Here is a 26,714-nt window from a genome sequence, read left to right as displayed (position 1 = left end):
AATACAATTTTAAATAATCATTTTCTGACATTTTATGATCCATATTCTATCTGTTCCTCACACCTTAGCCCCTTATCTAAGATGCAAATAATATGATGTATGTAGGACATGTATTATATATTTTTTTCATTTTCATCATGTTGTGAAACAAGACAATATTGTTTACACCTATAATCTCTTATAAATATAATCTCTTACAAATATAAAATATAATGAGGCACATAACAAGTGCTTAATAAATGCTTTATCAATCCGTTATCTTCTTTGATCCTCTCAATAGCCATATAAAGAATATTTTGCAGAAATTATATATCCTTCTTTTACATATGAGGAAGTTGAGACTTGGAATAAATGACAGAACCAGTAAATGAGAGGTAAGATTCAAATCTGGTTATTCTTGATTCCACAGTCCAATATTCTGATTGACCTTCTACTCTCAAAGGAAATAAAGGGAAAATGGAGCTTCTCCTTAATTTCCCACCAGTCCTCATTTTATCAAGTGAAATTGAAGTAAGTTCTCAAAGTCCATCTCCTAACCCTGGGTATCCTTCAGGAGGATTTATTTATCAGCTTCCCAACTGGCCACACCTTTCTTGTTCTTCATCACCACCATCTTGTTGTATTACCTACCCCAACCTACTTCCCCACCACGATGTTGCTTATGTAAAACCAGAACTCACCAAATATATACAAATGATTTATAAGCTAGTGGGCCAATGAGATGATTCCACTTATGTCTTGTTCTTTGATCTCTTTTTTATTTACCAATTTTTTAAACCATTGTCATTTTCCAGTGATTTCCACCATCATCCTATTTGCTTTCAAATCCAATTAAACCAATATGTTGTCTATTTTTTTACTATAATCAGCACTGCATTCTGTACCCAAGGTCTCCCAACTCTGTGCCAGAAGGAGAAAGGTCTATTTCATCTTTGATCCTCAAAGATTTCTGTACTCACTGATCAGAGGCTTTACCTAACTATTCTCCTGGGTTCTCCCCTTCATCATTCTATCTCACTTTTTAAAAATCTTTCTCAGTTTCATTGAATTCTTCATATTCTTATTGTCTCTTCGATATAGATTATATTTCCCAGGTCTATTGAATTCATCTTGTCATAGGATGAGCTTTTTCCCCCCTTTGCTTTCCTGACACAAGGTTTACATAGAAAATGTAACAAAATCTGAATGTTGGAAAAAATGACGCATGTTTTTTTTTTCTTTTTATACAACTGCTTTGTTTTACATGAACCATTCTTCTAAACACGCTTGAGGTAGTTAATATTCATTCATCTATCTAGAACTTGTCACTATATGTAGTCTATTTAAGTCATGTTAAAACTGCATATGACACTTTGTGTTCTTCAATGCTTGGGCTGTCAGTCTGACTCTGCTTCAAAGTGTTTTGTGGAGACAGAGAGTCCTTCAAAGGTTATATGGATAGCCATCATTACTGACATCCTCATCTCCCTGCATCCTGCTGGGAGGCTGCCTTCTGTAGTGGAAGGAATACTGGATTTGGAGTCAGAAAGACCCAACACAAAATGTATAAGCTTGAGCAAGGTACCTAATTGCTCTAAGCCTCCATTTCCTCATCCACAAAATGGTAATAATATTGTAACTTCTTGACCTCACTGAGCTTTTGTGAAAATGTGGGAAACTACCCTGTAAATTGTTATTCTTATATGTCTATATAAATTGCTTTTCTTTTACTGTAAGAAGCCTAAAGAATGAGCCAGTATTTAATCTCAAAGAATTTATAGGATAGTGATTAAATCATTAGATTGCAATCCCTGAGAGTGAAGAAAGCATATTTTGCTTAAATTCTATAAAAATACTCCAAAGCAAGATAAATCAAAAAATCATTTCTAATGTGTCCCTTGAGTACGTCATTTAATCTCCATGGGTCTCACTTTCTTCACTATAAAATGTGAAATTGAACTATATAGCTTCTGTTTGGTTATAATGTGAATCTTTGTGATGATGTGCTATTGTAGTCTCCTGGCTGATATTTTATTTAGGATTTTTGCATCTATATTCATTAATGAAATTTGCCCATGATTTCCTTTCTCTGTTATTGTTCTCTGGTTTAGGGATCAGCACAGAATTTGTTTCATAAAAGGGGTTTGGCATGACTCCTTTACCAATTATTCTAAATAATTCATTTAATATTGGAATTAGATGATATATAAATGTTTGGTAAAATTCACTTTTAAATCCATCTTGTCTTTATTTTTTTTCTTAAGAAGTCCTTTATAAGGCCTATCCAATTTCTTTTTCTAAAATTAGTTTATTTAAGTATTCTATTTCTTCCTCTGTCATTCTAGGCAATTTAAATTTTATTAAATCTTCCATTTCATTTAGATTGTTAAATTTGTAGCCATATAATTGAGCAAAATAACTCCTAATAATTATTTTAATTTCATCTACATAATGGTAAATTCATCCTTTTCATTCTTGATGTTAGTGATTTATATTAGGTATGTAGAGATAATTTAAGAAAGAGAAAAGTTTAACATAATTGATTACATAAATAACAAAGGCAACAAAAATCATATGATTATATCAATATATGCGGGAAAGCCTTTGACAAAAAACAAAATTGAGGGAATTGTTTATAGACGTTTTGTCAGATAGAGAACTCATATGCAAAATAGAGGATTCTGTGGAATTTTTAAGAATATGTGCATTTCCCCAATTTATCAATGGTCAAAAGATATGAAAAGACAATTTTTGGATGAAAGAATCAAAGTTTTATATAACTATAGGAAAAATGCTCTAGATTATTGCTGATTAGAGAAATATAAATCAAAATAATTCTGACATATCATCTCACACCTATCAGGTTGGCAAAATGATAAAAGGGAAGGATAACAGATAGTGGAAGGGATCTGGAAACATAGAGACACTAATACACTGTTAGTAGAACTATAAAAATGATCCAACCATTTTGGAGAGCAATCAGTAGCCAACCTATGCCAAAAGAATAATAATAATCTTTCCATTCTTAAAACACATAAAATAAGTAGTCATCCAGTCACTTAGTCACTTCTTGAAGATATTCAAGGAAGAAAAACCCATCCTCACTTAAGGCAGCCCATTCCACTTTGAAATGGGTCTAATTGTTAGGAAATTTTTTTCCTGATTACAAAGCCTAAACCTGTCTCTTAACAGCTTGTGCCCAGTTGTTCCTTGTTCTATTGCCTGATGCCAAACAAAACAAATTTAATCCCTCTTCCATATTGTAATTCTTCAAACCCTTTTTTCTCTTCTCTAAGCTAAACATCCCCAATATTTTACTCTAGCTATAGAAATGTCAAATCAGGTGACTTTTCTGTTAAATGCTGCTTTTAACTATGATAGTTATTATTTAGCCATTTATTTAGAAGCAAAGATCATAGAGCACTAGATCTTGCTACTTCCTTGCAGAGTGATGCATCTCTCAGCTCTAGAGCTAATTTTGACTTAGGGACCCAACTTCACTGTTAAAGTAACTGATAAGAAGATCTAGCATGAGACAATTCACTACCAGATGTTCTTACCAGTTAAACCTCCTTAGAAAGGGGTAGACACCAATTCCTCAAAGGAACCAACCCTTCCTTAAAAAAAAAAAACAAACAACACAGATGGATAATTCCTCAGGTTATACCCATGAAGCATTTGGCACATTATGGAAATTGAGCATCACCCTCATAGCCTACTCTCTAAGAACCACAAGTATAATTGGATTCATATTTCCTATGTCTTAACTACTTAAAAATTTACAAGCCCATTTTCTCTTATAATGTTTCTTTTGTTGGGTGAGGGTGGGCTGGGAAGAGGGAAGGCAGAGAAATCCATCAACAATGAATCTAACCATCAAAACCAATTTGGGCTTGCCATCCAAGGAGAAATGCCCACCACCATACCCTGCTCTCCTAAGTGAGAAGACTGGATAATGTTTTATCAGCTTAAATTACAGAGTCCATTTAAACAGAATTCCCCAGAGCCTTCAGAATTTGAACATTTACTCTAGTCAATTATCCTGATTCAACCAGCGCATGAAATAAACCACTCCATTCTGTGTCCTCCTTTAGAAACTAAAAAAAAAAAAAAAAAGTGATCCAAGAGATAAATAGAGCTCTGGGAAGAACTGATTCAGTGTTCAATTGCACACCAAAAAAAAAAAAAAAGATGCACCCAAACAATTGTTGCTGTAATTATTTATGCTAAAAATATGTGAAAGTTGCAGTGACTCTGCATTCAAAGTCTAGTATATGTCATTTGTTTTATTCATGATAAACAGATCATTTAGTTGGAAAAATCCCATCTGCTTAGATATATCTCTTATTATTTATGAGAACCATGTTTAGGAATGCAGGCGGCACATGTGCATAATTAATCCTGAAGAGAATTAGACATTGTTTGATTCACAGCTGAATGCAATTAGCATTAGGAAGTTTACATATGTTGGCAATAACACAGATTAGCAACTAAAGTGCTTGTTAAAAAATTTAACCTGAGGCTGCTGGAGCAGACCTCTCTTAATGATGCTTTAAATGTTGTTGATGAAGTAATAATCAATTTTGTTTTATAAATAGTAAATCAAGAATTTAGGTCTAATTAGCAGTGCTACAGATCACTTCACTTACATAGCCAATGTACTCATGATGTGCGCTCTGAACTTTCTTTGAGTCTTGTGTGCAAACAGTTGTTAAGGGAAGACATGATCCCTTTTGTAAAAAAAAAAAAAAGAAAAAAATCACAGCTGGTGAAGAGTGAGATGTCTGCATTGGGGAGGTTGACTCGTGCTTGTGGCCTTTAAGATGGGAGTTTCGCCTTTGTCCCTCTGCAGCTTTTAATTGCAGGAGAGAGAAACAATGCCCTTTCTCTCTTTCTCCAGCATAATCATTAGATGGCTTTACAGACTGTGAAACGAAGTCATCTAATGGGGAGGGAGGAGAGAGTGTAAATGATGAAAATGAGGATGAAAGTCAAATTGAGCTGTAATTGTTTCTACTTCAACTTTAAGAAGTTCACCATTAATTAAAACGTTTCTGCACCACTCACCACCAGACTGTTGGGAAGGAGGAGAAGCTGCTGCTGCACCGAGCTGCCGACTGGCAGGGCTGGAGGTCCCGCTGCCTCTGGGCACAGCCAGTCATGCTCCTGATTCATAGGGGAGCTTCAGGGTTTCCTGCCGGATAAACAAATATGGAGTGAATGCAAAGAAACTGAATTGGACAAATGTTCAGTGGGAGCAGAGCAGGTGGCTCCCTGAGCCTTAGAATTCTTTTTTTTTTTTTTTAATTTCATGCCTGAGTTCAATTCAGAAAATATTTATTGAGTACCTAACTCCATGCAAGAAGGCAGGGTAGAACGCCAGGGCTGCAGTCAGGGTAACTCATCTTCATGAGTTCAAATCTGGCCTTGGACACTTATCTGCTGTTGGACCCTGGGCAAGTCACTTAATCTGATGGGTCTCAGTTTTCTTGTCTGTAAAATGAGGTAGAGAAGAGAATGGCAAGTCACTCCAGTATCTTTGCCAAGAAAATCCCCAATGAGGTCACCAACGATGGAAGAGACACCCAATATACGAAAATGAAATAAATGGCAGAGCCTCTTACAGCAAAGAACTTCTATTTATCTAGGAGAAATAGGACAGACACATAAGTATAAAATGGACTTTAATTGGGAAGAAGTGACCAATGCTATGGAAAACGTTCATGAAAGAGAGAATATGGGTAGGGAGAGAGGTGGGAAGAGACTGATAAGCAAGAGTTTCACAGAGGAGATGGCGCATGAGTGGAGGCTCAACAGAAAAAAAAAATAGAATTTGTTCCTTTCAGTTTGGCTAAGATGGAAACAGCATGAAGCAGAGAAGATGAGATTAGGCTGGAAAGATGGTTTGAAGGAGATTTTTGGAAAGGTTTAGACTTCCTTTTGTCTCTTATGCTATAGGTCAAGGCTTCTCAACCTTTAATCTGTGAACTTAAAAAAAAAACCCTAATAACTGCATTCCAATATAATTGAGGATTTTTTTTTTGGTAATTCTCTGGGTTTTATGTCATGCATTAATAAACACGATTCTGGGAAGGGGTTCAAAGGCCAAGGTGTCCATAAAACAAAAAAGATTAAGGAAGTTAGCTAAAGATAAAAGGAAACCACCTAAAAGTTTTTGAATAGGAAAATGACATCAAAGTAGAAACATGAATAAGGAAAGACATTTGTTTTTGGTATACAAAGCTGAGGGGCATTGAAAAATAAAATATGCATCAATCTTCTCCCCTAATAAGTCAGGCTATTAGGAAAGTCAGAGGGTTGTTAAATTTTCAGTGTGAACGTTTATACTTCACAAATCAGTAAATGCTACCAATCAAGATTTATTGTTTTGTTGATAGTATAGGCTTAAGAAAGTAATAAATTAAATGTTAATAATGCAGTTTAAACTGAAAAGTGTATCCATTTTGGAGAACAGTAGTTAAATACTTACCAGCATACCTATGGATACAATTCTTAATTCTGGCCTTGGGCCCATTACATTTGGTCACAATATCAAACTTGTGCAGTAGGACGATGATGTTAGCAATTGTGGGAAGATTAAATTGGAAAGGAAAGAATCTAAAGTCAGAAAGACAACTGAAAAGTGATTGTGATTACAATAGTCCCTATGAAAGGTGATTTGAGTGCCTAGAGTGGTTGCTCTGTAAAGGAAGAGACAAAATAGATAAAAGATGTGATGCAAGTAGAATCAAAAGGATATGGCAAGTAATTGAATGTGGGAGATCAGGAGGAGACAGGAGTCTCATCTAACTCCAGAGATTTTACACCTATTAAAGAACTCATGAAAAAAAAAAGCTATCTATTGTCAAGATATTTTCCAAATACAGATTGAAAAATATCATTCGTCACTTTGTTTCCTCCATTAAATTCTCTAGGGTAAGCATTATGTGTCTTGTTTCACAACATGACAAACACTGAAATGCGTATTATATGATGATATATGTACAACCTACATCATGTTATGTACCTTTTAGGGAGGCAAAAGGGGTAGGAGACAGAGAGAACGTGGATTGCAAAATGTCAGAAAATGAATATTAAAAATTGTATTGCCAAATAATTTTTAAAATAAATTTATTTTAAAAAGAAGATTCTAGCCTATGTTTGTAAAGTTTAAATGAGGGCATATAAAAGGGTTTTGCAAACTTTAAGATAATGTATAAATGTTAGCTACTGCTACTATTTTTCCACATGTGGAATTTAGAAATATATATATTAAAAATAAAATGATATGATTCAGGAATAGGGTAAAGGGGAACCAAGAAAACTGCACCAGTTTTCATTTGAATCTTAATTTCTCTTATGTACAAGGACAACACTGGGAAAAGTTGAAGATGCAGACAATGTCCTGGTATTCAATGTGAAGCATAAACTATAAGATTGTGAGTCAGGAGACAGAAACAAAGCCATTCAGTCTTAGAAAGGGCTTCAGACAGCATTTTGCTCCCTGGTACAAGATAAAAAGTCATGACTACATATCTCCAAATCTCCTTTCTTTAAGATCATCAGAAAGGAAGAATCTACAATCAACCTGGGAAAACTAGTCCAATTTTGGAGAATTCTAATAGTGAGGATTTTTTTTTCTGTATTTCCTGTATTACAAGATCCTGTACCTAGTTTAGCCCAAAGGACTAATCCATCTTCTACATACTAGTCCTTCAAACACAAATTTGATGATAGTACTCATATTCTCCATAAGTCTTCATTCTTTAAGTTGAACATTCCTAGCTCTTTCCACTGATCCTCAACAGATGTGGTCTTGGGTCCTCTCTTTGCTTCCAGGTTGCTCTGTTCTAAATGTGCTCCCCGTTACCTGTATCCTGCTTAAACTGGTACCTCCAGAAAGAAACATGGTTTTAACATATGTGGTCTAAGGGGAGCAGATGTAGTGAAACTATTCACTCTTTGTGCTTATAGCATACAAATACATTCAGGTCTTTTTTTATAGTTCCTAATGTCTAACTATGTCTTACTCATTTTACCTTTGAGAAGTTGATTTTTGGAATTTAAGTATGGAACTTTCTATTTTTCCATATTAAATTTTATCTTATTAGATCTGGTCCAGCGCTGTGGCATGTTTGTAGAACTATAACTAGGGTGGAACAACTAAGGTTTTACACAAGGTCATGAAATTTAGTGGTCACTGGAAGGACTTGATTCTGTGATTGTATGATCCTTTGTGGCATATGAAAAAACAAGTTTGGCAACTGATTAACACAAGTAATTAGTCACAACAACAACAAAAAGATATGACATGCTACCTTCCCCCAGTAGTTACACTACAAGTAAGTTTCTCTCTACTCCATGTTCTAGATATATTTTCCTTATGATAGCTTCTCCAGAAGCCACATAGTATACTACATTTACTTCCCATCCCCAACTAAGCCAGCTTTAAAAAGTTGATTTGAAGGTACATTTCATGCTTTTTGCCCTTGCACAAAAATTTATAGTTCCAGCTCTTCCTGTTTGATATATTTGTGGATCCTGACTCATTAAGTGCATTCTCTAGCTCTCAGAGTTGGTATCATATGGAAATTTGACAAGCATTCCCTCTGTAACTTCATCTAAGTCAATGATAAAACATGTTGAATAGCTTTTTGTTCACTAGTTGGCTCTCTAGGTAGGGGAAGAAGAGGGGGAGGGATATATTTGGATATGGAGGTGATATAAAAACAAAAATTGCAAATTTATTTTTAACGGCTTGATGCCACAGTTCCAGGGTATCTCTGATAGATACCCCCTGCCCCTCCAAGGTGAGATCCATCCATTAATATCTTTTTTTTTAAACCTTTACCTTCCATCTTGGAGTCAATACTGTGTATTGGCTCCAAAGCAGAAGAGTGGTAAGGACTGGGCAATGGGGGTTAAGTGACTTGCCCAGGGTCACACAGCTAGGAAATGGCTGAGGCCAGATTTGAACCTAGGACCTCCCATCTCTAGGACTGGTTCTCAATCCACTGAGCTACCCAGCTGCCCCCTATTAATATCTTTTAACCAATTCCAAACTCATTCAGTTGTACCAATCCACACTTCTTATCTTACCCACAAGATAGAAGAGAGATTAGCTGAAATCTAAGAATATCTTAAAACCTAAAATTTAGGTTGCATGTCAGACTTTCTGATTTTTGTTTCATTCTTTAAAATGAATTCTTGATGAGTCATTAATTACTCCCAAGATAATTATTTCTACTTCACTAACTAATTACTCTTTGTTAATAAGGATCAGGTCTAGGATATCAATTCCTATTGTCACTTTCACCACCTTTTGAAGGCTGAAATTACCATTAAGACAGTCACTCATTTGTGAGTGCTCTGCTAGAGCTCTGTACAACTGAAGTCCCTTATCACTAAGATATCATGTATCAATGGCAGATTCATAATTGTTTCCTGATCTTTTGATATGTTTCTTTCTATCCTATTTGAGTAGAGGAACTGTGTTTGCCTTTCTCTGTGATCAACACATAGTAAATACTTAATAAATGTTTGTTGATTGCATCAGTTCAATGGTTTGGTTGATGGTGTCTCCTGAGCTGTCAAAGTTTATTTTGTGCTTTTTATCACTAAATTCCTGCCAAGCTAGGTGGCAAAGAGAATAAAGACCTGAGTTTAAATCCACCCATAGATATTTACCGTGTTTACAACTGTGGGCAAGTCACTTTACTCAGTCTGCCTTAGTTTTTCTCATTTGTAAAATGATGATAATAATAGTGCCTACATCTGTGTGACCTTGGGTATATGTTTCCTCTATAAAATGATGGGAATGTGGGACTGAACTCTTTAAAGTTGCCCCTTCTAGCTTCAAAATCCCCTTTTCCTTTCCTGCTTGATAATTTTATGTTGCCAGCTTAGGAGGCAAAATGAATATTTTCTACACCAGAGGTCACATAACTAACATTTCAGGACCCTTGAATTTGGCTTTCATAACAAATTTAGATCAGAGTGATGGATAGGAAAGGAGAAAGGGAGAATCAATATTTCATTAGGTGTTAAGAGAGTAGAAATTCAGTCTTGACCAGACCCATTGTTTGTTTTTTCCACTATAAGAAAAAGACAATTCAGCTATATGGCTCTCCTCTCTACCTGGCTTTGTGGCTTACCATCTAGCTAGAGCAGTTACACCTAAATAGAAGAGTGCAAACTCGAGTCCTGACTGGACAACAATTCATTAAAATTAATAGTTATTGTACTAAATTTAAAAGAAAATAAATATACCATAACTTCAAATAGGCTGCTCTCTAAGGTTCCCCTGAGATATTCTTGAGCAAAGCTAAAGAAAGGACATCCTCTAAACTATATATACATACACCATCTAGAGATAAATACTCCATGCATAGACACATGACCAAAAATTCCAATTGTCTCTGAAGTTTTTCATGAATACTTTAGTTAATTTTTTACAACTACCTAGATAAAGGTCAACAAAATACTAAATATTTTGGCCAAAAAAGAAAGGTGGTATGGTCTAAAGGAAAGAATAATAGGATTCAGGGGTAGATGGGTAGAAGGGTAAACAGATAAAGGCTGCCACTTGCTGACTTTAAATGGGGGGGGGTAATCATCTCTTTGAGCCTCAGTTTCTTCATTAACAAAATGAAGGCATTGGATTAAATGGGTTTTATGGAACCTTCCAACTTTAAATCTATGATCCTGTAAATCGATCCTCTGACCCTGGGTAACTACATCTAGAATTTTATGTTCTTTGATCAAGTAAAGGCCTCAATATCAGCAAAAACAACTAGCTTTTGAAGACATTTTTAGTGGTGGGGAATATTTGCCTTAATCTATGTGGTGGCTTGTTTTTCAAGCTTGCCAGGAAAATGGATGTTAAATACCAACAAAACATTGAACATTTTGGCTAAGAAGAAAGGCAATGTGATATACAGGAAAGAATAGCATAATTTGGTGTTGCCCAGGGCTACAGTTGGGTAACCCTCAATAAACTGCCCAAGTCAGTAAGTTCTTAGTCTCATTCTTCCTATTCACTTTTCTGTAGACATGGAGAACAGCAGGTGACCAGCTTTTATGTATATTGTACTTGAGTTGCAAGGGATGTTAGTCTTTTTTCAAGGCTAAATAATTCAGATTCTTTTATTTAACTCCTCCCTACAAGCCTAATTTCACAATCCTTTAATAATTTTTATGAGTCTCCTCAGTTGCCATTATTACTTTCATTTTTTCTAACCGCCTAATATTTGAAATCTTACTTTTATGAAAATTTCAACAAAACCTTAAGTGATTTTACATGATATGTGTCCCAGGGTCTAAAAGAAGTCTACTTGGAAATTACTAAAGGACTAATGATTACTTCTTAGAATTTGAGTGAAAATGGGTAGGTTAGAAGAAATGGGATAAAATAAACCACACATTTTTTTAACAAATAGAACAAAAAAGATTTGCTCTGAAAATTATAATCTGGCGAGTCTAGTTTGGGACTCTAGCAAAAAAATAGAACCAGTGCTCAATGAGAAAAATAGGCCCACTGACTTCTATAGAATAATGGAAATAGAAGCAATAAAACAGCATGGGCTTTTTTTATTCTTCTAGAATGAGTCACTTTTGGGGGGAAAAAGACAAAGAACCATGCCTTTTCTTTTAACCAAATTACAAAATGAGTAGATGGAGGCAAAGTAGCCTATGTAATGCAGTAATAAAGTTTTAACTACAGTACCTTATAAAATGTCACTTCAAAATATCTTTCAAATTCACTGGAACTAAGGTATATAACTTTGGGGATTATTACAAAAATGGGACCCACCATCTAGCTTTTATTGTCCCAGACTGACTGAAAAAGGGTGAAAAGTTTTGATGCTAAGTGGAAGTGAACTTATACTCCCTTTAAGTGTTATTTGGATTCCATATCCATATCTTTGATCCTGTATCTCCTAGGTCATTGATGGCAAACTGGAGTGCTGTGATTCCCCCCCTCCCCTAGATGGGATGCTGTGCCCCTCACCCACCCCCATGCCAAGCAAGTCCTACCCCCTCCTCCCCATGTTGGGTATGCCCCACCCAACCCCCATTTACCCCTCACAGGGGAGGAAAGAAGCACTCCCATTGGGCTGCTGGACAGAGGGGTGAGTGAAGTGAAGAATTTCCTCAGTGAGTATAGAGATGGGGTGGAAGATGACCAAAGTGTACTGCTCCCCTCCAGCTAGAGCTGCCTTTGAGCCACCCACCTTATCTCCCGCCTCACCATGTGCTCCCATTGGACTGTTGGGCAGAGGGACATGAGATACAAAAAAATGTCATCAGGCACAATGGAGAGGAGGAGGAGAGCAGGTCTGCCTGAGCCCCTCCACCATTCTAGTAACAAACTCGTGGCAGGGGAAAGGTGGTGAATGCCCACTGAGAACACTATGAGTGCCATCTTTGGCACCCATTCCATAGGTTTGCCATCACTGCCCTAAGTATTTTTATTTGTTACTTTTGATGATCATTAGTTAAAAACACCAGGAGCAGAAGTTCTAACCATCATTTCCATTCTATCTAACTGGCTCTTTTCTGTCTACAAATAATGCCTATGTCTCCCCATCCTAAAAAAAAAAAAAGTTCAGTTGATCGTTCTTGCTAACTATTGCCCTCTTCTTACCCTGACTTTCTTAGCTCAAGTACTTACTTTACATACTTAAAATAGTTACTCTTTTTTCTTCTTCTAGTCTCTCTGCAACCTGACAACTTAGCTAGTGACACATAGCATTATATTAATGGTAGCTATTATTTAGCTACAACTCTTACTATTTTTGCTATTTTATATAACTTGGGATATTTTTGTTTGTGTTGTCTAAGCAGCATGTTACCAAAGAAGGGATACATTAGAGAATTTCAGTTGTCATTACAGGACCCCAGGTAATCTGTCCAAAATGAGATTTTTTACTGAGATCACCAAGATGATATAAAACATGCCATGTTTTTAAGGGTAATATTCATTTTCAAGTACCAAAAAAGTAAATTGATCAATCAACAAACACTTATTAAGTACCTACTCAGTGCTAACCTTTCTTTCAGGCACTGGGAAAACAAATACAAAGGGTGAGACAATTTTTTATTCTCAAAGAACTTAGATTATGAGGGACAGTATTTTCATATGGAAGTCTACATAGAAAATTATAATATAATGTAAAATATGTACTAAATGAAATAATAATTTAATAATATACCTATAATGGTAAAAAATGTAAATAAAGAAAATATAGTTGCATATGAGAAAGGAGAGCAGTGGAGGTGAGGTGAAATGTTTGTAAGTATAATATTTAATCATTCCCTAGGTTCATTATGATATGTGCAGACTTTAAAGACATACCCTAATTTAAAAAAAATATCTATTTCTGAGCATTCAACAACTTTTAAATATACTGTGACAAGGAAATCACTTTTAAAAGACTGATATATATTAATTTAAGATCGCCAAGGAATTCAGCTATGTAATTCCTAAATGAAAACTCAAGTCAGCCGTCAACCTTTTATAGAGTTTAATTACAGACAGGAGGAAGAAAGGAATTAGAGATAGAGAGAGAGAGATAGAGCGAAAGGGGAGAGAAGGGAATAGGGCTTAAATACCCCTTCTGTTTAGGCTGGGCCAAAGGGCCCAAGCCCTTAGATAGCTGGGGCAAAGAAAAGAGATCAGTCCCTATTACTCACGTGACCAAAATGGAGAAACAGTCTCAGAGGCCCCCACTTCAGCTTCCTTCAGAGCAAGCTTCTCAGAGCACCTCTCCAACCACTCAGAGCCCAAAACTCTCCAACCACCCCCTCAGTCCTCAGACCCCCCCTATCTTTAAGGAAACCATCCAAGTTCCCTCCCCTCAGTTCTCACATCTACCAATCACTGTCCATCAATTTCCCTGTGCCAATGGAGGCTCTAGCTTAACCTAGGACCGCCCAGAGGTCTGTGGCTTTGCACATGTCTGTTGGAGGTCATATTCTCAAATAATTAAATTTTGATCTATGCAGCAGCCCTTCCTAAATCCTGTTAGGACTGAGTGGGGTGGAAATTGTATTTTCCAAGACCTGATTCTGTCATTCCAAGTATCTCCATTGTATCAATTCTAAAATCAATCATGACTCAAAGAAATTCCTGTTCTATGCTTAAGCATAGGTCAGAGCCCTTTCCATTGTTCAGCAAAAGGTTTCTGTCCTAAAGTAATCTTAAGAAGGGAGGAGAAGGAACCTCCCATGCCAATGGGGTTCACATTCCAATACACTATCAGTAAGAAATTTTCCAAGTATGAAATTTCCCAATGGTGAAATTTCCAACATTTATAAGTCTAAGAAATTTTAAGATTTACAATACTTTTCAGATTTCTTAGAGTCTACAAATTAGTTGGGGGTTAAATATGACTTGCTCATAAAGCTTATCATGTAGTTAAAGAGAGAAAATACTTCTTCGCTTCCAAATTGCGAATTCGGGAGGGTTTTTTTTTTTAAATAAAAGAAAATGAAAGGGAGGGGAGAGAAGCAGGGAAAAGGAAAGGAAGCCAACTTATTCCCACTTTCCTTCACCTACCCTTTCAGTAATGACTTTTAGTTCAAACCTCCCCAAAGTTCTTTTCCTAGAAACCTCCTAGTTCTGTGAAAGAAGAGAGAACTTGACTTCAAATCAGATAGAACTGACCATGAATCTCACTTTTGTCATTTACTAGCTTGGGTAAATTAACTTCTTGGGAGCACAATTTCGCCATCTGTAAAATGGGGTAATAATCATGAGAGCACCTACTCCCACGGCTGTTGTGAAGATGAAATGGGATGATATATGTAAAGCAGTTTGCACACTTTAATGTACTAAAACAATGTCATATGAGAGCTATGATAATGATGATGATGATGATGATGATGATGGCTAGCACTGATTATTCTTCATATTCAGATATAAGCAACTAACTCCAGAGCAGCCCTAAGACATTCAGAATGTCTTCAAAGGGCTACAAAATAAATAGTTAAAAGTTATATTAGATCTAGACCACAATGACATGACCATCCTTAAAATGTTATGACCTGAGGTGAATGACCACAAGGACATACACAAAGGATCTGCCATTTTTTTCCCCAAAGGAAACTCCTTCCTCCAACACAGATCATAACCATTCATGATAGTATATATCTAAGATTATTTTATAGCTATTATTTTAAATAGTTAGAGTTAGTGTATTTATTGCCATTTCAATTCTGTTTTCTTCACTCTCCATTACTGTGTGTAAATCTTCCCATATTTGTTGGATATTCTTCTTATTTGTCATTTTTATGGAGCAGTAATGTTCCATTATGTAGGTACACCACAATTTATTCAGCCATTCCACATTCTTTCAACATATAGATTATTTCTGTGTTTTTACTGCTATCAATAAATGATGCTATGAATATTTTTGTTCATGGGTCTTGTTTCCATTTTAATAAAACCTTTAGGATAATAGTCCCAGTGGTGGAATCTCTGAGTCCCAGTACAGTAACTGACTTGTTTCCCAATAGATTGTACCAGCTCACAGCTTTATCAGTGGCATAGAATTTCCCACTTTCCCCAAAGCCTCATCAATGCTCTGTGTCACAGTTTTTATGTATCTATACCCCTTTAGTGAACCTGAACTGATAGTTTAATAAATAAGTTTAATTTGTATTTGATTAACAGTTTGGATATAGTTGGATAAATGGTTACTATTTGTGCTTTTCCTTATTTGTAAAATGAAAAAGTTGGCTTCCAATGTCCTCTCTAGTTCTAAGTCTATGATACCACAGTTGCCTAACAGAGAGAGTAACATGTCCCAGGCTCACACCCCTACCAAGAATAGGAGGCTAGATTTAAATCCAGATCTTACTAAATCCTGGTTCAGTTATTCCTTGTCACATTGCCACTCAACCAAGGTTTAACTACAGTTTTTTTTTTAAAGCACATAACAAACATTTCTCAAGTGCTACAACATGCAAAGCAAACTTTTAAAAAGAATGGATATGCCTCAGGATTCAAAAGACATAACAATTAAAAATCAAATGATTTCCAGATTTTTTTTTTAAAAAATTAAATCCCTTAAAGAAGAGATTAGAAAAAAGCACAATATTTCTTTTTGTAGATATAGGGGACTGTGGCTGTGGAACATTCCATATATGCAGACTCAGTTGACATATTAGTTCATTTTGCTAAAATTTCCCCCTTTATTTTTATTCATTGTTACAAGGGAGGGTTGTTTTGGTGGAAGAAGAAGAAGGGATTTATTAAAAAATTAATTTGAAGCAGTTTTTGGTTTGCAAAAATCAGATATCATCATAAATTATGACTGAAGCTATATAATAAGAATGTAATTGGTCAAATCAATGAAAAGGGAATAAATTATTTTATCAGTAGATTTTTTCAAAGTTCAATTCCTTTTGTTGTTCTTGTGTTTCAACCAGTCATGCTTACATAGACTAGCTAAAAAGGCATTGCATTGCTCTGGCTTTTGGACATAACAGATTTTGACTCATTCCTGATTTGTAAAAAGTATTGATATTTCTCTGAATTTTTTAGGGAACTAGGACTGTTATTTATAATACTCTGATGCTCCTTTATTTCTGGAAGCAATCAAAAACAGTTATCAGAAATAACATTTAGCAGAGTAAGGTATTTCCTGGCAAATTAATTAGATCATTCAACTTTAAATTCTAGGCGATTCTGCAAACTCTGAAAATATATCATAGTCACAATTATTCCATGGTGGCCTCAGGAGAACAAACAGTTGTTGTTGACAAGTGTTTGATCTCCCTGGGATCATGAGTCTGTCACAGCAACAAACTGAAAACTACATTCCATCCCCTCTGCTTCTGTGATCTTTCACCTAGATAAGAACCAACACCTGGCATCTTTTCAAATTTTTTCCCCTCTTTACATCAGTGGCAAAAGTTAAAAAGGTAACATGAAAAGAAAGATGAAAAAGGAATACTGTTCAAATTGAAGGACGGCAGTTTCAAGTTTCAATCCTGTATCAAAACATCTCCGCCTTGCCTCCTTTTCCAGTCCTCACAAATGGAGAGTACAAAGAAATACACAAACATCGGTACAACACTACGTGTGTACTGCTTCCCAAAAAATCACAGCTCCAAAATCATACCTGACATATCAAAAACTGACAGTCACATCCTCAAGATTTCCTTCTGTGCGCTTGTTCCCATGGACCTTCTTTATTAATAAATCTGACACATCAAAAAAAAAGCATCCATACGACTAAAGTGTCAGTTACTAGCAAGACCGTTTTGATCTATTCCTCAACTTTTAGAAGAAATATTCTCTTTTTCATGAAGACAGGATCTGTTCACCAGCTGCCAGCTTTCAAATGACCACCTCTTGAAGTTTAATTTTAAGTTTTAAATAAATATTGTATGCATGCAGAATAATTAGGATGCTCCGGAGAGATACTGTGTAATGACACTGATTCTTTTTTATCTAAAAAAAATGCCAAGCCCTTAAGGCGCTGAAGTCTGTTTTGCCACAGATGTGTAAAGGTTCATTCCATGTGTTAAATTATGGTAGGGTCATGCATGGCATTTTCATTAAGACTCAAGCGGTCTTTCCTGGGTAAACTCCAATTTTCATCTGTTTTAAACTTCCTGCTCCAAGACCTGTCTGGTCTATGCTGGAGAAAAGCAGTCCCTATCCAGCATGCAAATGACATTTTACCAAAGGTTTTAAGAGAAGAGAGTTGGTCAAGAGCAACAAGAAGGCAAACAGAAGATTCTAGATCTTTAAACAGAAACAAAACCCTAAGTTTATCTATTATGATAGGAAACTTTTTTCAGATATTATTTAAATAGATATCTTTTCTGATTAAAACAACAGTCTTCAGATTTTTGCCCAAAACAAATTGTGTTAGTTGGCTCTACTTTGTTGGGATGTCAAAAAAAGGTGCTTTTGAGGAGTTTAATATAGAATATTGGAAAGAATGTCCAGATGGGAATGGGTAAGGAACTCTGAAAAGATGGGACGTTAGCATTTCTTCTTAGGGGCAGCACATATTTTGATAGAGTTATTGTGAAAGATGTACATAACACATTTTGTAAAGGGCAGATAGTTGGCACAGTGCCAGGGCTGAAGTCAGGAAGACATGAATTCAAACCAGAGCTAAGACACTTAAGCACTGTATGATGCTGGGTGAATCATTTAACTTCTGTTTATAACAGTTTCCTCAAGTGTAAAATATATATAATAATAGTTCTTACCTCCTAGGGTTGTTGGGAAGATCAGATGAGATAATAATTATTAAACCCTTTAATATTATTAAATTATTAAATCCTATTAAACTTTGCTAGCACATAGTATGTAAGATATGAATATTATTGTAAACTTTAAAGTAAAGTGCTTATATGGTAGCTGTTATTGGGAAAATCAGCATAGCCTAGGGGACAGGAGTGAGGTAGATCTAGTTCAAACTCTGATATTTACTAGATAGTCATATGTGAATAAATCACTTAACTTTGCAAAGCTCAGTTTTCTCATTTGTAAAATGGGAATAATACTATCTCCCTCTCAGGGGTGGTATGAGACTCAAATGAGTAAGCTGTGTAAAGTGCCTCAAAAGCCTCCAATCAGTATATAAACATCAATTGTTATTATTTTCTTTAATAAGAGAACAAGATTTTGCCTTATTTTTCATTTACATATACTCCATTGCTAACTTAGTAGCCACAGAAACCTACCAAGATACAGAAAAATTGTATCTCCATGCAGAGATCTGTTTGACTATTTTGACTAATGACCAGTCAAATTAGTTGGAAAAAAACTCCAATAAAAAAAGTTGTCAGTCAAAAATAATAGTCTTCAATTTAAAAAAGAATAATCAAGTTGATTATTTGATATGACTTCTTCAGTGGAATGATCTGATTTAATTATTAAATTTTTACCAACTTCAGTTGGTCTTTCTGAGTGAATTGGGGGGGGGGCGATGACTTCATTGGTCTTTGCTAAAATAGTTTCAAGAATTTTACATTTAGACATTTCATATTCCCTCTCTATACCTCTGAGTGCCATTTCTTTACATTTGGGTTCTATTTAAAACTTCCATATGGAGAAGTTGTCATGACTTTTCTAGTATGGATAACATTTTTTTTCATTTTTTGTTTAGCTTTTGTGAGAATGTGGGCTCTGTTTGTGTGTGTAAGCACAAGCTCATTGGGGATACAGGAAGGTGAATATTTGCTGGAACCTAGAAAGGACAGGGACAACTCTATGGTCTGAATTTCATCAATATGGGAAACTATTGTGTAAAATGTAAGGTAATTGGGTGGCATCACAGATAAATCATTAGACCTAAAGTCAGCAACACTTATGTTCAAATCCAATCTCAGACTCTAGCTGTGTGACCCTAGGCAAGTCACTTAACCCCATTTGCCTCAGTTTCCACATCTATAAAATGAGCTAGGGAAGGAAATGGCAAACCTTTGTGGCATCTTTGCCAAGAAAACTCCATGTGGGGTGATGAGTTGGACATTACTGAAAGCACCTAAACAAGAACAAAAGGAAACTCTAAAGTTGGCATTTCACTTTACCAGTACAGATCAGCAACTCTTCTATAAATTATAATCTTTGAGAGTTGTGTGGGACACTGAGTTTAAATAAACTGTAGTGACTTTCCTAACTCCACTAATTCTCTTCTTAGTAGATCTAGTGCTTACAACCCTTAGAAACACTTTTGTAACAGAAGGTGGGGAACAACTCACATGAGAAACTAGATTTGTAAAGAATTGGTTTTAAAAAAATTCTCAGATCAGATTATGAAAGGGATTGCTGTTGATTAGCTATAAATTGAATAGGCAAATAAGCAAGTTTGATTATATTCCTAGGCTGTTTGAAAATTTCAGAATAATAGCTAAACATTATCTTTTGTCATCTAGCTGGCAGGACTTGAACTTCTTTCTTCCTACCTTTATGGTCAACTCTTTTTTCCATAAAACTCGGCTGCCTCTTTAATCTACAGTCTATACAAAGTTAATCATGATGATAACACAATTTTTCATAAGGAGAAAGATGTTTCTATACAAACTAATCTCCTAGAAACATAAAAGAAGAATAAAATAAAATGATAACATTCCTAGTATTTACCACCTTGGGAATTTTAATTCTGTTACAATAGAATTCTCACATATTATTTAGAAAAGCATGATTATAAATTAAATAAAATGTCAAGTACAAAATGTAAAATGTTCTTCTCATGAGGAAAAATGAAAGCTCCCAAATAATTTTTGTCCCTCAAGTAAAGATAAGTCTGCTTCTGTGATCTCTCCTCAAGCTTCATGCTCTTGTTAATTTTTTTTCCCATTTGAACATCCCTTTATTGCAAATTCAGTCAGTATCCATTGAGTTGATGCTGATTATAATTAATTGTTTTGATCTTCATGTAGATGTCACATGGATTTTTATAGACATTCCATTATAATTAAACATACATTAATGGATACTTAAAACATGTTACCATTTTTAATAAAGCTTAAGTCTGTGGTCCACTGCTGGGGAAATGACCCAGTAATATATCAGGATAGCAGCATGTAATTTTGATAGAGAACACATTTGGCTTTTAAGTTTTTAAATCAAGGCCCTTTTCCAGTTGGATGAATACTAAATGCAAGACACAGATACTATTCATATAGGGAAGTTATCTATTTTCCTGGATGCGTTCTAGGGCAGGACTAAAGAGAGCAGACCAGATTAGGTCTGGTAACTCTTTCTAGCCCTATTACCCAGACATCTATGACAAAGCCATGTTAAACTCCATTGGAAATTCAAAGTAGTCATTCACAGCAACTGCTAATCCACTGGCAACTAGATTAGAATTACTCTATTGTACTTTAATTAAAAAAAAAAATAGACAAGCCAAACTTGTGTAATTTATAGACTACTGGCTTTCGCTTCCTTTGTTCTCATGAATATCAAGTGAATGAGGCATCGGCATCATAGAAAATGAAAAGTAAATTTTAGATACACACACACACACACACATATATTTGAAATTTCAGCTGAAAATTGTATATATGAAAATTTGTCCCTTGAAGATTTCTTTTTTAGTAGCTGTTTCACAAAATTTTTATATGTGGGCATTGTAAGTACTATGAATATGCAAGTTATCTGCCCTTCATTCTAGAGATTTCTGTGTTTGATTGCTTTTATCTGATTGTTGAATATGATTACCAAATTTAAAGAGATATTATGTTTCTTTGAGTCTAATTTTCTTCTTCCTTCTGTTGGAAATATTAAAGCCCTCCCTAAACAAGTAACAAATTACCAAGTGATTTGGAATCTAACATGAAGGAGGCCAGTGGAAATGACAGTGAGGAATCACCATTGCAAAGTGTATATATTCATCTACAGTCAGAAACTAGGGTTTTAGATTAAATGGTACTCAAATTATATATAATATACATGTGTGTGTATACTTATAATCACAATGTGTAGTTAAACAGAACTGTGTCAGTCTGCAAGTACATGAATAGTTGGACGATGGATAACTTACTTGGCCTCAGAGGACAGTTAGATAAGAGGATTAAAAAAGAAGCTTCAAGAAAATAAATATAGTTAGGGATGGTGACTGGATCAGTGATTCCATTGGTATAGGGAACTCTTGGGTGAGGGAACTCTGCTACTGAGGACTGACAAGAGGACTGAAAATTTAAGAGATGTGCTCAGAGACACAGACTGCTTATCTATCTTTATCTCTTCTCTCTCTCTCGCTCTCTCTCTTTCTGTCCATCTATCTACCTCTTTTTCTTTCTTTCTTCCTTCCTTCCTTCCTTCCTTCCTTCATTTCTCTTTCTTTCTTTCTTTCTTTCTTTCTTTCTTTCTTTCTTTCTTTCTTTCTTTCTTTCTTTCTTTCTTTCTTTCTTCCTTTCTTCCTTTCTTCCTTTCTTCCTTTCTTCCTTTCTTCCTTTCTTCCTTCCTTTCTTTCTTTCTTCCTTCCTTCCTTCCTTCCTTTCTTTCACTTTCTTTCCTTCTTCCTTCTTTCCTTCTTCCTTCCTCCCTTCCTCCCTTTCTTTCTTTTTCTTTCTTTCTTTCCTTTTTCTTTCTTTCTTTCTTTCTTTCTTTCTTTCTTTCTTTCTTTTCCTTTCTTTCTTTCTTTCTTTCCCTTTCTTTCTTTCTTTCCCTTTCTTTCCTTCTTTCCTTCTTCCTTCCTTCTTCCTTCCTCCCTTCCTCCCTCCCTCCCTTCCTTCCTTTCTTTCTTTCTTTTTCTTTCTTTCTTTCTTTCTTTCTTTCTTTCTTTCTTTCTTTCTTTCTTTCTTTCTTTCTTTCTTTCTTTCTTTCTTTCTTTCTTTCTTTCTTTCTTTCTTTCTTTCCTTTTTCTTTCTTTCTTTCTTTCTTTCTTTCTTTCTTTCTTTCTTTCTTTCTTTCTTTCTTTCTTTCTTTCTTTCTTTTCCTTTCTTTCTTTCTTTCTTTCCCTTTCTTTCTTTCTTTCCCTTTCTTTCCTTCTTTCCTTCTTCCTTCCTTCTTCCTTCCTCCCTTCCTCCCTCCCTTCCTTCCTTCCTTCCTTTCTTTCTTTCTTTCTTTCTTTCTTTCTTTCTTTCTTTCTTTCTTTCTTTCTTTCTTTCTTTCTTTCTTTTTTTATTTGGTCAATTTCAAACACTATTCCTTGGTTACAAAAATCATTTTCTTTCCTCCCTCTCCTTCCATATCCAACAATCAATTCCACTGGGTATTGCATGTGTCCTTGATGAGAACCCATTTCCATGTTGTTGGTATTTGCACTAGGATGTTCATTTAGAGTCTACATCCCCAATCATATCCCCCTCAACTCATGTCATTAAGCAGTTGGTTTTCTTTGGTGTTTTTACTCCCACAGTTTTTCAGGGTCTTTCTTTAACACACACATACATAAACACACACACGCACAAATAGACCTAAAGATTTTTAAGTACTCCCTTATGAACAAAAAGGAATTCATCTAAACTGAGAATTTCAGGCATCATGATAGATCAGCTGGAAGCAGACTAGAATTTTCAGTCCTTCAAGTCATAGCAAATAGGAAGTTCCCTATTCTGATAAGAAAAAGAAAAAAAACAGTTCTTACAACAAGATCCTAAGGATTCACAGAGAATATAATGGGAATATCTTAGCTATTGTGCCCCACTGCCAAAATATCACCCCTTTCAATTTCTAGCTATATAGGAAAAGATTGGCAACAAAATGAATATATCATCATAGACTGAAGTTGAATTGGGGAGATGGATGGATAGATGGTTAAATATGAGGGTGAACAGGGAAGGATTATAAAAAGAGCAAGTACAGTGACTTCAGGAAATGATGATAATATGGATGCTGTTCTCTGATTCATAACTAATACAACACCCAGAATAGTTCTTTTTAAAATTGTTCACCAGTCACAAGGTGTCACTTAGTTTTCCATGGCCAAATGCATCAGCATCAATCATAAATGATCTTTGAATGTAAAGGTTTTTTTTTCCTCTTTTTCCTCATGTATATTTGTATCTAGCCAAAATTCCAATTGTTCAGATTCTGTATTGTTTCTTTAAACTTTCAATCACCAACTCAATCAACATTTTTTTTCCTAAGACTAATAGGGAAGTCAGCACAGGGAATGTGGTACAGATATTTCCACAAGCTAATAAAGGTATATTGCATTTCTATAAAAAATGGGCCTATTATTTAAATGATAGCAAGTATAATCCCATAGGTGGCATGGGAGGACTGAGTGAGAAAGGAAGGAAGGAAGGAAGGAAGGAAGGAAGGAAGGAAGGAAGGAAGGAAGGAAGGAAGGAAGGAAGGAAGGAAGGAAGGAAGGGAGGGAGGGACGAAGGGAGGGAGGGAGGGAGGGAGGGAGGAAGGGAGGGAAGAAGGAAGGGAGGAAGGGAGGAAGGGAGGAAGGGAGGAAGGGAGGGAGGAAGGAAGGAAGGAAGGAAGGAAGGAAGGAAGGAAGGAAGGAAGGAAGGAAGGAAGGAAGGAAGGAAGGAAGGAAGGAAGGAAGGAAGGAAGGAAGGAAGAGACAAATTATGGAAGGAAGAAAAAAGGAAGGAAGGAACAGACAAATGAAGGAAGGAAGGAAGAAGGAAGGAAGGAACAGACAAATGAAGGAAGGAAGGAAGAAAAAAGGAAGGAAGGAACAGACAAATGAAGAAGGAAGAAAGAAGGAAAGAAGGAATGAAGAAAAAAGAAGGAAGGAACAGACAAAGGAAGAAAGGAAGGAAGGAAGGAAGGAAGGAAGGAAGGAAGGAAGGAAGGAAGGAAGGAAGGAAGGAAGGAAGGAAGGAAGGAAGGAAGAAAGAAAAAGTCAAATGAATGAAGGCAGGCAAGAAGGATGGAAGGGGATATGGAAGGAAGGAAGGAAGAGAATAAGGAAGGAAGGAAGAAAAAAGAACAGGACATATTAAAGTACAAAACTGATACTAATTAGCCTACAATTGTTTATTTATTATAATATTTAAATTTCTAAATGAGTTTGACATGTTTTCTTTACAAACTAAAACAGTGGTACATGAATATAGATATAATTTAACATATCACTCAAATATTCCAACAACTAATTTCCCATGCCAATGAAAATTGCTTTTCAGAATCTTCCTTTTTAATCCATTAAAGTAAACCAATAAACACCAAGGAAAGAACTTGGAGATCAAGGTTCTTCCTATTCACAGGCCATCCAACCTACAGTGAGAAGCATAAATAAGATAGAGGTTTTGCCCCCTAGTGACAAATTTAGAGCTGGCAGTACTAATAGCTCTACAATATAGAAACTATAGAGGCATAATATCAGTTAGGAAAAAAAATGTGCATTTAAAATATGAAGCTACCAATTAAGGATCTCGGGGAGGCAACATTCTCAGTCCAACCTTTTACACCCAATTCCTTTCTTTCTTTCTGTAACTTAGACTATGGTCAAAAATGTCTAGTTATGGCCCTGTCTACAGTGTACTTTATACTCTTTCCTTTCTAAATTTATAAAGCAGTCAGTAGGAGAGCAACGGAATCTGTTTAGATGGATTTCGGTTTAAATAAATATTCATTGCACATAATAATTTCCTTATTTTAAAAAGAAAAGAAATAAAGGGCTAGACTCTGGAGAATATGATCCACCAAGGTAGACTTATGTAGTCTTTTTTTTTTTTTGGCTAAAGCTAATCTGAGCAAGCAAGTTTGTTGTTAAAGAAAATCATTAGAATATAATAACTAAACAAGTGGTTTGGCATGGGGCATACTAATTGTGCTAATTGTAGGTTAAGAAGAGGTAGAGCTCACACTGTTACATGTTGATTACAAGCTGGAAAGTGCAACCTGGAAATTGGATTTCAATGTTTTAGTCACTTTGCTCTGCTTTTTTGTTTGTTTATTTTTGAAGCTATTTTATAAAGAGCATTTCCAAAAAGAAAAAAAAAGAAAAGAAAACAATTAGATTAGTTTATGACACTAGACTCCTTAGGGACAATTTCAGAGCAGTGCTTCGAGTAAGCCTGGAGGACCCAATTTCAAAGAGACCATGCTCCTACAAAGGCTCTCTTCTTTTTTCCAGGGCTATGTAATGTACACAGGGAGGTATGTAGGACAGGGAATGAAAGAGGGGGGCGGGGGTGGACAAATAATCATAGTGGTACTTAATAGAGCTATTGTCCAATAGTTGCCCCTGAATGCTTTGGAGAAGCTCAAGCTTAGAGCCCCAATTCTTTTTCCCATGTCTTATTTTAAATGAAGATAGTAATCACTAGGTCATCAGGAGGAGAGAAAAGGGGACAAAAAAGTGGCTCTAAACTCTTCAGATCGTGTATGATAATTCCCTCTCACTAGAAGCTGATGCCTCAAATGGGCTTTTGCTCATCAGCCAGCCTTCAGGAAGATTTTAAGTGTCCTGGTTGCATCTTCAGTGCCTATTGTTCTAAGGGTTAAAAACTTCACCATCACAATGACAAGCCTTATTACTCAGTCAAAGTAAATGGATCACCATATAACCTTTCAGAAATGTTCTTCCTTAAGCTATTAAAACATTCCATGCCCTTAGATGACAACAATTTCTCTGCCTTTTGAAATTTCTTTTCTATCCTGCCGAGTTCATAGAGATATGCTTGGTTAAAATCAACTTATATAAAACTATGCACTGTAAATTCTGACACTTCTGTTTGAATCTCTTTTCAAACACTTGTCTTTGCTCACCATAATAGATGTCAGTTCTTCTGATGTAGTTCAAGCATGAGCTTCGTATGAAGACTCAGCTATATCTATTGCATTTCTGAAGCCACCAGTCACTGAAGTTTTGTGCTGTTTGACATCAAAGCTAGGCAAGGATCACCTGCTGAGTTCACATGCATGGAGCAAAACATCTTCAAATCACTTGTGCTAGACAAAAGTTTTCCCCCCCATATTAAGCTTTCACTATCATGCAGCCTTAAAGACAAATGCAGTCCTTGTTAAGTTGCAGCATCTTTATTATTAAAGTATGCACTGAAGCTGGGCATAAGCGAACTTTTAGAAGAAAGGTAATTCACGGAGTTGATTCAGATTTGGTGTTAACTGCAAAGAATTCAGTTGTAGTGAACACACAGACAATCTATTTCTCATTCAATATGCAGTCGTTTTGCTCAAAGGTAAAAAGCACTTTGAAAGCATGGGAAGGGGATGCTCGAATTGAAAGAAAAAGAAGAAAATGTTCTACTTTTTCCAACTTTAATAGCAGACCTTGAAATCACTTGATAAAACCCAGGGACAGGCAATGAGAGTTAAAACAAATGTTGTG

The sequence above is a fragment of the Monodelphis domestica genome, chromosome 5 (assembly GCF_027887165.1).
Source record: "Monodelphis domestica isolate mMonDom1 chromosome 5, mMonDom1.pri, whole genome shotgun sequence".
NCBI classification, from domain to species: domain Eukaryota; kingdom Metazoa; phylum Chordata; class Mammalia; order Didelphimorphia; family Didelphidae; genus Monodelphis; species Monodelphis domestica.
This window is presented reverse-complemented; position numbering follows the sequence as displayed.